The 10,006-nt window shown below is 46.9% G+C and overlaps 1 protein-coding gene across 2 annotated transcripts in view; it reads left to right on the top strand.

Moving 5' to 3' along the window:
• The first annotated feature begins 1,150 nt into the window (after window positions 1-1,150).
• The window catches only part of TEX2 (testis expressed 2), an 86,726-nt gene continuing 77,870 nt past the window's right edge, over window positions 1,151-10,006 (top strand). The window contains exon 1 of one of the 2 annotated variants that reach the window (XM_033138852.1): window positions 1,151-1,221. The gene's annotated coding sequence lies outside the window, so the exon portion shown is untranslated. Of the gene's footprint in view, window positions 1,222-1,310; window positions 1,408-10,006 lie in introns of those variants that run through there. The other variant, XM_033138853.1, reaches the window with a different exon arrangement.

Raw genomic sequence — 10,006 nt, 5'->3', positions numbered from 1 at the left:
GAGCCGTTTCCCATGCTTACAGGGGGGTGTATTCCTCCCCCTGCATCAGCCCCTATCCGTTGCCGCCAAGCCCCTTAGCTGGCCAATAGGGTTAGCTGGCGGGCGGAGCCTGGCTGCCTTTGAGCAGCTGCTGCTTCCTGTCCTGTTTTGATGGGATCAGACAAGAAGACATGGGGCTCCATTGCGCGGAGCACATGGCTGCCCCCCTCTTTGCTGGCTGCCCTCCTCTTTGCTCCGCTCCGAGCCCAAGCCCACTTGGAGTTTACATTGCTGCCCCACCCACTTTTGCTTCTGGCTCCGCCCACCACTGACATGTGACTGTCCCCAGGATAGGTGAGACAGCTGATCCCTTATTTTCAAATCCAAAACTTGACAGCTATGCATGTTAGTAGCTTCGAGAACACTGTCCAACCACCTCATCCTCTGTCCTCCCTTTCTCCTTGTGCCCTCCATCTTTCCCAACATCAGGGTCTTTTCTAGGGAGTCTTCTCTTCTCATGAGGTGGCCAAAGTACTGGAGCCTTTTCCATAGGACGACTCTTTTAATTGGAGATGGAGTTGTGCGACCCCCTAGCCAAGGAAATAAGTAATCATACAACCTTTAGTAGACATCTGAAGGTAGCCCTGTAGAGGGAAGTTTTTTTTTTAATGTTTAATGTTTTATTATGTTTTTATATATGTTGGAAGCTGCCCAGAGTGGTCTGGGTATAAACAATAAAATGATGATGATGATGCAATAGGACGCCCCTGTTTTGACCAGAGGGCACGCTATTTTGTGCCTGGAGTTTCCCAGCGCTGATGACGCCCTCTGCACCTGCTTACAACGCCCTATTTCTTTCTTTTTTCACCCCTAATCCCAGCCCTTCCTGCTGGATCTTGGGGAGCCCGGGCGGCACCGAAGCCCTGGCCATTGACAGCACCCCCGTTGGCTGCGAGAGTGCAGCCGGTTTTGCCTTCTTCTCTTCCTGGCCTTGTGTGCCTTTAACCGGGAAGCCGGCCTCTCCGGCAGACCCAGCCCATCGCCGGGCGGGGCTGCCCCGGCCGCCCGCCCGCCCGCCTTCGCCGCTCCTCTTTTCCCATAGCGCGGCCGCCTGACTTGGGCTGGCAGCGGCGAGCTGAACCGGCGCGGGGAAGAAGGGAGGGAACCGTAGCCGCCCGCCCGCCCGCCCGCCTCCTCCGGGCAATGTTGCGCCATGCGATGCCATGAGCTGCCGCAGATAAGGTAAACGGGACGGAGCTGGAGCCGCCTTCCTGCTACCGTAGGGCAGCTCAAGGGGCATCTGCAGCAGCAGCAGCAGCAGCAGCCGAGGAGCCCGGGCAGAGAGGCGCTCCTGCAGCAGCCCGCCTGCTCGCCTCGCTCTCTCTCCACTCTGCGGCCGATGGCAGAGCGAGTGCTCCGGCCTCCGAGGTAGCAGAGCCGGCCTGGGCCTACGGCTTGCCGCCGGGGTACGAGAGAAGCGAGGGCGCCGCGCGTCCCCGGGGATTGCACGTGGCGCCGCCGTGGGTTGGCGAGCCCACCGAGGGTGCCCGGGGGAGCAGAGGCGTGGGGCTGGTTATGGGATGCAATGGCCGTCGGTGGGGTGGGGTGAAAGCGACTTGGAGACGGGTCTGGGCTCCGGCACCTGTTTTGTCACGCTGGGGGCTCTTGTGGGAAACCGGGAGAGCGCCTCTGAGGTTAGCAAGAGTGCGGTGGTGCTCTCTCTCTCCCTCGCCGCGACGGAGAGTTCAGGGCTGCACCTCGGAAGGAGGTGTTGAACCTTTCACTTGGCCTGCGGAGGCGGCTTGTTGTTGACGTTCCCGTGGCGGAGGGGGTGGCCTTTTCTTCTTCTTTTTTTCACTTTCCCCACCCCTCCCACGTACCCCGGGGAAAGTGTTTGAGGCGCTGCTGGGATTGTGGACTGTGAGGCTTAACTGGGACCGTGGCTCAGTTCTCCCGGAACTTTTCTTCCGTCGGTTCTGAGATATTTGGAGCGCCTGAGGAAGAAGCCGCCTTGTGTTTCTGAAGACCACAAGTCAGGTGTTGGGGAAGTAAGGTTGGGCCCGAGGGTGTGACCTTCTCAGGAAGGTTGGAGCTGTTCTCAATTCCGCCACCCCTTAGGAATCGCTGCAAAGAGGGATTGGGGAACCTCGGTTTGCGCCGTCGGTTCTGGTAGGGAGGGGTGCCCTAGAAAGATGACTTAAAGAGGCCCCTTTAAACAAAACACCTGCGAAGCGCGGAGTAGAGGGGGACTTGGGGTAGCTGAGTTTCTGGAGAGTGCCCTCATGGGGTTAGTAGGCAATTTGCTTTGGCAACAAGTTTTGCCTTGTTCAAAACTCTCCCATTATTCTAGGCGCATTTTGCAACCCGAATTTCCTCAGCACCAGCCACTTCTGAGTTCTGGGCGCAGTATTGTGCCAGAGATTTCCGATTCAACTGCGGAGTGGAAGGAAAGGAGGACCCTTTTCTGCCTCCCCATTCCAGCTACTCTATGAAGACTGAGAAGAGACCCTCTTAAAGGATATTAGGGGGGGTGGGGCAGGGAAGGACTAGAGTCCATGTGGGAAATGAATATAAGATTTTGGCTGCAGTTCATTCATTTTCAGCTTTGGATCTTGCTCTAAAACAGCGCGCCTAGACATTCCATTGTTGTGCCCGTAACCTCGGTTTAAGGTGCCCTTTAGCTCCTAGCTTCCTATCTCCTTTCTAACACTGCCTCACAGTGATGGGGGCAGATTTTGGATATAGGGCAGATTTTGGATATAGGAAAGGAGCAAAGCTTCCTCTGATGTTCCATGTGATAGATCAACTCCAAAAGTCACAAGTTCTTGAGGGGTGTCAGCAACCTGCAACCTTGCTGTATTGAGAAGTGGGTTTAATGGGAGGGCTTTGATTTATTTCTCTTGTGGGGTGAAGTTTATAGGCCTGCTGTGTTCAGCCACAGGAATGGAAGAAGAACACCTGATATTCTCTCTCCCCTCTCTCCTTTTGCTGTGTGTTGGATTGGTCTGTGCTGTCCCCGACTATTTTGGTGTGTCTGTCTCACTACATACCGGTACATCTGAGTTCAGGGCAGTGAGCAATGTCCTGAGCACCAGCTCAGGAAGCGGGGCGGGGGGGGGGGGGACTGGCCTAGGCTCATCACAAATATGGATGCTGTCGTGTTCAGTTTGTTAGAGCTGAATTGGATTTTGATCTGCTTAGATTGTATAGCTTGTGGAGCCGTTTTCGATTTGCTCCGGTACAAAGATTAAGATTGGCCTTCTAAAGCTTTAAGGCCGCAGAAGTAGGTGGGATGTTGTTCAGACAATCCTGCCCTCTGCACAGCTATCTCTGTGTTTTCCTAAAACACTTCAAATTGGTAACTTGAAGAGATAAAATAAATAAATCAGATTTGCAGTCACTTAGTAAAACTTCAGTTTTTAGTTACCAAAACTTTAACACACACACCGTGGCTAAAGAGTGGCTTTAAAGTTCCATGAGAGAAGCAGAATACCAGGTAACTTTAATGTCATCAACAAATATGTATACCATACAAATCATTTTCAACCCATTTCTGGTGGCACCATCTCCAAAAGTGCCACTTGTGACTTCTAATTTTAAAGATGCAGAAAGGCATTTTATGTCAAATCCTTGCTGAATTTCTCACATGGATACTATTACCTATTGCTTTGTAATACTTCAAAGTTTTCTTAATAATAAATCAAACCAAGTCCCTCTCATTATCCTTTCTGCAACCATGACATCAGTAAAGCTATATACCGGTATTCCATATGTTATTGAATGGTTCCCCAAATACTGTCACTTTGCTTTGCTTTCCACTTGTAGGGCTACTTTCCACAAGAGATGCTTTGGTCAGTTTTAGAGTTTCCCATTTGTATAGTCTAATCTATTTTTCACTTGTTCTAATCTTAACATTTGTGCATACTAACTCATTGCTATACAGAGTTGAATAAGACCACTGATTTGAGTGGGCCTAACTCTGCATAGCACTGAGCTGTTAGAAATACCACACACTATTTTCTAGGAGCCACAGACATGCCCTGTCTTGGAGGACAATCTGCTACCATTGCGTGTTTTCAGGTTGCATGTTTAACTTTTGTAGGAACAGGTTAACATATATTTGCAAAGATTATTCAAATTTGGAAGCCACATTTCCGGGGACTACCACCTGAATTAAAAATGGCTAAGTGTTTGACTCACTGAATTAACTGTGTTCACAAAACAGAGCTGTCCTGCATGCAGAAAGCAGCTAGGCTTAAATCCCCAGCATTTTGAGGTAGGGCAGGGAGAGACGATGGGAGCTGCTGCCTGTCAGTGTAGACAATAACTGAGGCTAGTTGGAGCAATGGTCTGGCCTGTTACAAGGCGGCAGCTTGTGTTCTTTTTAAGGTTTGAAGTGATGATGCCGTTTTGTTCATGGTCTCTCTCTCTCTCTCTCTCTCTGTGTGTGTGTGTGTGTGAGAGAGAGAGAGAGAGAGAGAGACAAAGAGAAAAAGCTTCCTGTTCTAAGTGGTGGTGGAAATGCCACTAAGTGGCTTCCTAAGATTATGGAAAGAGAAATAGGGATTTTAGTTAGAATTATTATGGAAGAACTAAGGAAAGGGGCAACAAATTCAATTGCTGGGCATGTGAAGTACTGAAGATAGATATCAAGGGCTGTAGATGAATAAAATCCACCAATAATGTGAAATGAGAATGAGCGAAATGATAGGGTTGCTGAAGGCCACTCACCATCCCTTTTCTTACTGTACTAGATGAGTTTGCCTTTCATCAAATTACTGTGGTTTTGCTTTCAGTCACAGGTACCTGGTGACCTGTATTGTCCACGGCACTGACAAACCCTTTTCACTTGTCTACGTTGAATTCATTTTGGCCATGGCATATTAACCGTGTTATGTAATACGGAATTTGAGAACGTTCCCAAGAAAACGTTAAAGATAGCTTTCTCTTCTAACAATGAGCTATCCTGTAGATTGTAAGCCGGTTATATCACCCTTGAGAGGAGGCGTTCCCTCTTCATTCAGAATTCTAAAAAAAAGGCTGAAGTTGCACAAGTGAAGACTGAACTCTTTTTATTAATATATAAAAACTTGACATTCCCAGAGGAAGTGGTAAAGTTGCCTTGTCTTTAAAGGGTTACTGGGTGGTAAAAACATTTACTGGAAAGTCCTATGCCACGTGATTTTTGTGGATTGTCGTGCTGCTTATTAGGGTAGAAATTTCCTTGCTTGCCTGTGTTAACTTGCTGTAAAATAGAACATGGTGGATAGAAACATAACAAGGTTGTCTGTGTTCATTGATCTATGCGTGTTTTCCATGCAATCTCACATATATCAGTGAAGACTGAGTTCTGTCAAGGCACATATCAATTGTCCCCAATTTTATCTTTGGCTCAAAACTTTAATGAGACCGGCCAGCAACTCTGGATTACATTGTACTTGCTGGGCATGATCTCGATTCAAGTTGCAGTGCAACCCTAAGGATGATTTATTGGAAATGTACTTAGTACAGTGAGGTCTTGCTCCTTGGTGGAGATTGCAGCCATGGTGAAAATTGCCAGGAGAAAGCCGGCCAAGGGTATAAATTTGTGTAAGACTGGGGATCTGTCATGGATAAAAGTGCTGGTGTGTTTTATTATAAAGAGCGTAGTAGAGGAAGTTCATTATTGTGACGTTGACTAATGCAGCCTTTGTAGTCCCATATTAAGGTAGGTAATTTGTGGCCCGTCAGTGACTTCAAAATAAAAATGCAGTCTTCCTATTTTTTCAGAAGTTTTTGCACCTGCTTGCCTTGATGCAGTTCTTCCTTGCCAAAGCAGGCAGCTGTTTTCAAGCCTGGCAACGTTTTGGATGGGGAGATACAGGTTTAATGCACTAATGCCTTCTGCCCCCACCCTTCAAAGGGCAAATTGACATGTGGCAGCCCTTTCTGTCTGGCCCCAGGCCACGTCCCTCTCCAACTCCGCTCTCTTAGGGTGCCTTTGCCAGGCTGGAATGTGTAATTGAACTCTGATATTGCCTCTTGCTTGCTTAGATGGAGGGATAGAGAGATTGTGCATGTGTTTGTGTAGGAAAAAAACCTTGCTTTTCTGTGGCTGGAATGTGGCCTGCTGTACAGAAGCAAGAATCATGCAGGTAACTGCCATAAAAACAGCACGGTTGTGGTGTTGGAACATGACACAGGAGTGTGGAAAGGAGTAAGTGCAAGTCAACCCAGCCAGATGGATGGGGTATAAATAATAAAATTATTATTAATATTAGTTGATATGTAAGATGTGAAGATAGACTGGGGAAAATGATGAAAGCTGGTGCATGGTAGTATTCTTAAATTGGTCCACCAGTATGTAGGCTAGCTTCCCCTGCTCTGGTGTCTCCAGCTTTTTCTTGGACTACAGCTCCCATAATCCCTGATTGTAGTCTGTGCTGGCTGGAGATGATGGGACTTGTAGTCCAGCAACATTTGGAGGATTCCAGATTGGAGAAGGGTGGTGCACACCATGATGGATAGACGATTACGAGGCGCACGGAGGAGTTCTTCCTTTGAACGAGGAATGGCCTCTGCTGCTCACTTTCAGCTAAGGTCATTGACCTTGTGTTGGCTCGTCGAAACAGCATCTAGGTCAAGCATCTAAACAGCCAATTGCCTCATCGCTAGTGGTGAGTAATTGCCTGAGTGATCCTGCTTCTGTAAGCCAGTTGTTCTGTTTTGCTTCTAGGCCTACAAATGACTAACATAGCACCTCCTGTGTATGTATTTGCAAGGCTGATCTAGGCATTTCAAACTTGAATTCTGTTATTCTAAGCACCATTGTAACCCCTTCTGGTCAATCTATAAACATTGAATACCGTCCTGTTCACATCAAAACTTTTTTCTCTTAGGGTTATGGTGGAATTCCGAGTCGTGCGATTACAACTCTTCTGCCCATACATTGTTTCCCAGACTTGGGTGTCCAGCTGTTTTTGGACTACAGTTCCCATCATCCCTGACCACTGGTTCTGCTAGCTAGGGATGATGGGAGTTGTAGTCCAAAAATAGCTGGAGACCTAAACTGGGGAAACCCTGCACTGGGTTGTATTAAGTGTGTGTTGCTGAAATACTATAGAGGCTGCAAATGCCCACCCACCGACTCACCCTTGATTTCCCTTAATTCGATTATAGTGCTAGTTAGCTTGCTTACATCAATACAATTGTATTCTGTCCTTGTACCTGCAAATATAGATGCCTGCTCTCGCTGCCTCCCAGATTAATTGATGGAAAATCTCCCTTGCACAGTGGCTTCCCTGCAAGGGAAGAAAGAAAAAGTGCTGCAGATTTGTTTCCAAGTGAATTCATCTAACAATCTCGCTGAGTAATTATTATTATTTTGCCAACACAATAATGTTTTACTATTAAGTATGATTCTGAAGTGATTACTCCCATGGTTTCTATGCATGGGAGAAGCGTAAGCATGGACAAGCTCTTTATTACAGAATATGTCATTGAATCTGGTTTTGGAGGGGGAGGAAGGAATTCCAGGTGCTTTGAGGGGTTATGAATATTCAAATTACACCTGAGCCTTAAAAATGTTCTGCTTGGCCATCCCTGTGCTAGTCAAATCCCACTGCTTTTACAATTCGTATAGCACTTCATCCCCCAAGTGTTTTTATTGACATTTTGATCGAAGTCTCTGGTATTAAGTATCCCATTTACGGCAGTGGCTGTTCTGCAGTGCACATGGATTGCCACCAGTCATCTCCATAGCTGATATTGTGAGTATGCATTTTAAAATAAACTAGGCCAACAAACTGGGACTCAGTCTTGGTACGTGGCTCTCGGGTCCAAGAGTTCACCAGTTCTAGGCAGGGTTGCAGTCCCTCTTGGCTGTTATCTGAAATTTCTGACACATGCTGAGCATTAAAACTACTGCAGAACTTTGACCAGCTGATGCTTCTTCACTGGGTGGAGTGAGTGAACTTAGAAACTGCACTGAGGATTTTTTTGTTTTGTTTTACAATCAAGTGGTATATAACATTTATGAAATAATAAATACATGTGCCAGGCGATACTGGCCTTCTGGAGCATATTGGTATCTGGTGATTCTAGTTGAATGAGGCCTCTTCCCTTTTATTGAAGTCACTAGGCATTTAGTGAACAAATGCAGTACTTTTTTTGATTCTCTGGCTTCCATAGAAGCCAAGGTTCTTACCGGCAAATGTGTGTTTCAGACACACTCAGGTCTATCTATCACATGTCAGCTGCAGAAAATACATGTTGGCTTCTGCTTTCTTCTTTGCTTGTGGTGAGATGTTTATGTGTATCTGTTTGCCTGCCCACAACTTGGCTCCCAGCATGCTGCTGCAAACCACTTCCAGGTGATGTGCCTAAGCCTCTGCAGGTGGCTGAATGCAAGCAGCTCTTTCACTGTGGGCGGCCTGAGCTTGGCATGAACACAGATAAATGTTTCTGTATGGCTGCCACATGCAGAACTGGCTATGGAAACAGGTGCTAAGGCTGCCCAATAGGGAGAACGAGGTGGCCGTCTCAGGTCATGATGGCAGGTGCTGGGAGACAGCAGTGGCAGGGCCCAAATATTTTCTTCAAAGGTCTCTCACCTGTTCCCCTCTGCATCTCCTAAGCTAGCTTGCTGCACTTGGGTGCTGTGGAGGAGGCTGTTCCACCAGCGGCATTTGGAAAAAAGGAAGATTCAGCTGTCAGTTCATTCAGCTTCTGTATGTGGAAAAGGGTGGGTGGGGGGCTTGTCCTTTGCCTTGGGTGTGGCAAAATGTCTTGGGCTGGCCCAAGCCCAATATGGCACTTTAAATCACGTTGTCTTGTTGGCAGAAAGCCGTGGAAATTGACAGCGGTTCTTGTGTCTGTTGTGCAAAGAGAAGTGTGGTATGCCTCTCCAAGAGAAGGAACTCTATTAAAATCAATGATTTCGGATTTGGGTGACTTTATGGCAGAACCTAGCCCCCCCCCCCCGTCCAAATATCTATGTGATCCAGACGTCAACAGTTTCACTTTGTTTTGTAGTCATATAAATTTATGGCAGAAGCAAGAGGAAAATATCCCAAGGTGTTTTATCTGTTAAAGTGCTTGTATTCTAAGGGTATTTCCCTTTTCTTCTACAGGGAGCAGGTTCCCCTCCCCACCCTCACTTTCATATAAATTAATTGATAGGCCATGCTTATTCCTCAGTTGTGTTGGTACTCATTAACTCTCTTGAATGTATGGTGTGGCTGTAGGCAGAAATTCCCAGCCCCTTGTCTTAGGCCATTGTGAAGGCATAGCACAGAGGGAATGTGATTAAAGATGCTAAATTAAGGACTATCAATTCCTAAAGCCCATTCCCAACTTGACGTCTGTGCAACTTGATCTTAGCCACTTCAGCTCTGAATGATAAGAGTATATTATCATGCTTGAGGAACAGTTGTACCTTTTGGGATTGTTTCAAGACTGGGTTTGGGTCAAGCACAGAATGGAACTGTAAAAAAAACCTGTCTCTTTCTAAGGACACCCAACTCTTCTTTGCACAGAAATAATTGCCAGTGTTTATAAAGTCTTGCAGAGAAGTCATGTGGATGTTTTGGCACTGGCACCCTGGGCTGCAGGCAAACACTGCAATCCTTATTTTAAAGGGCAGAGGCCTCCTTTCAAACACCTTGGGTGGGATTCCAAAGAATTACTGTAGATATGCTTAAAAGCTTGGGCTCAATGGGATTCTGATCAGTTGGTTTCTGTATCATAATCACGATTTTTTTCCTGAAGCTCTCTTCAGTTTCAGAACACCGCTTTCCATGGGAGGCAGAGGTGTTTGTCAGATCCCTGCGAAATGCAGCTTCAATGCCCGCTTTGGGTACCCAAGAGCATTGATAGGTAATCCTGCTGTGCATTTAAATTCTAGTCTCGGTCGGAAGCTGTGGCCAGGATTCCTTGAGCTCCTGGAAATTCAGAGATGAGAACAAATCACCTGAAAATGCAAATGTCTGTTCAAGTAGGCTGCTAGATGGAAGCAGTGTGTTTCTGGGAAAGCTGTTTATATCTTCTT

The sequence above is a fragment of the Lacerta agilis genome, chromosome 2 (genome assembly GCF_009819535.1).
Source record: "Lacerta agilis isolate rLacAgi1 chromosome 2, rLacAgi1.pri, whole genome shotgun sequence".
Lineage (NCBI taxonomy): Eukaryota > Metazoa > Chordata > Lepidosauria > Squamata > Lacertidae > Lacerta > Lacerta agilis.
Note: the sequence above shows the minus strand (reverse complement) of the source record. Positions and strands in the feature narration are given on the sequence as shown.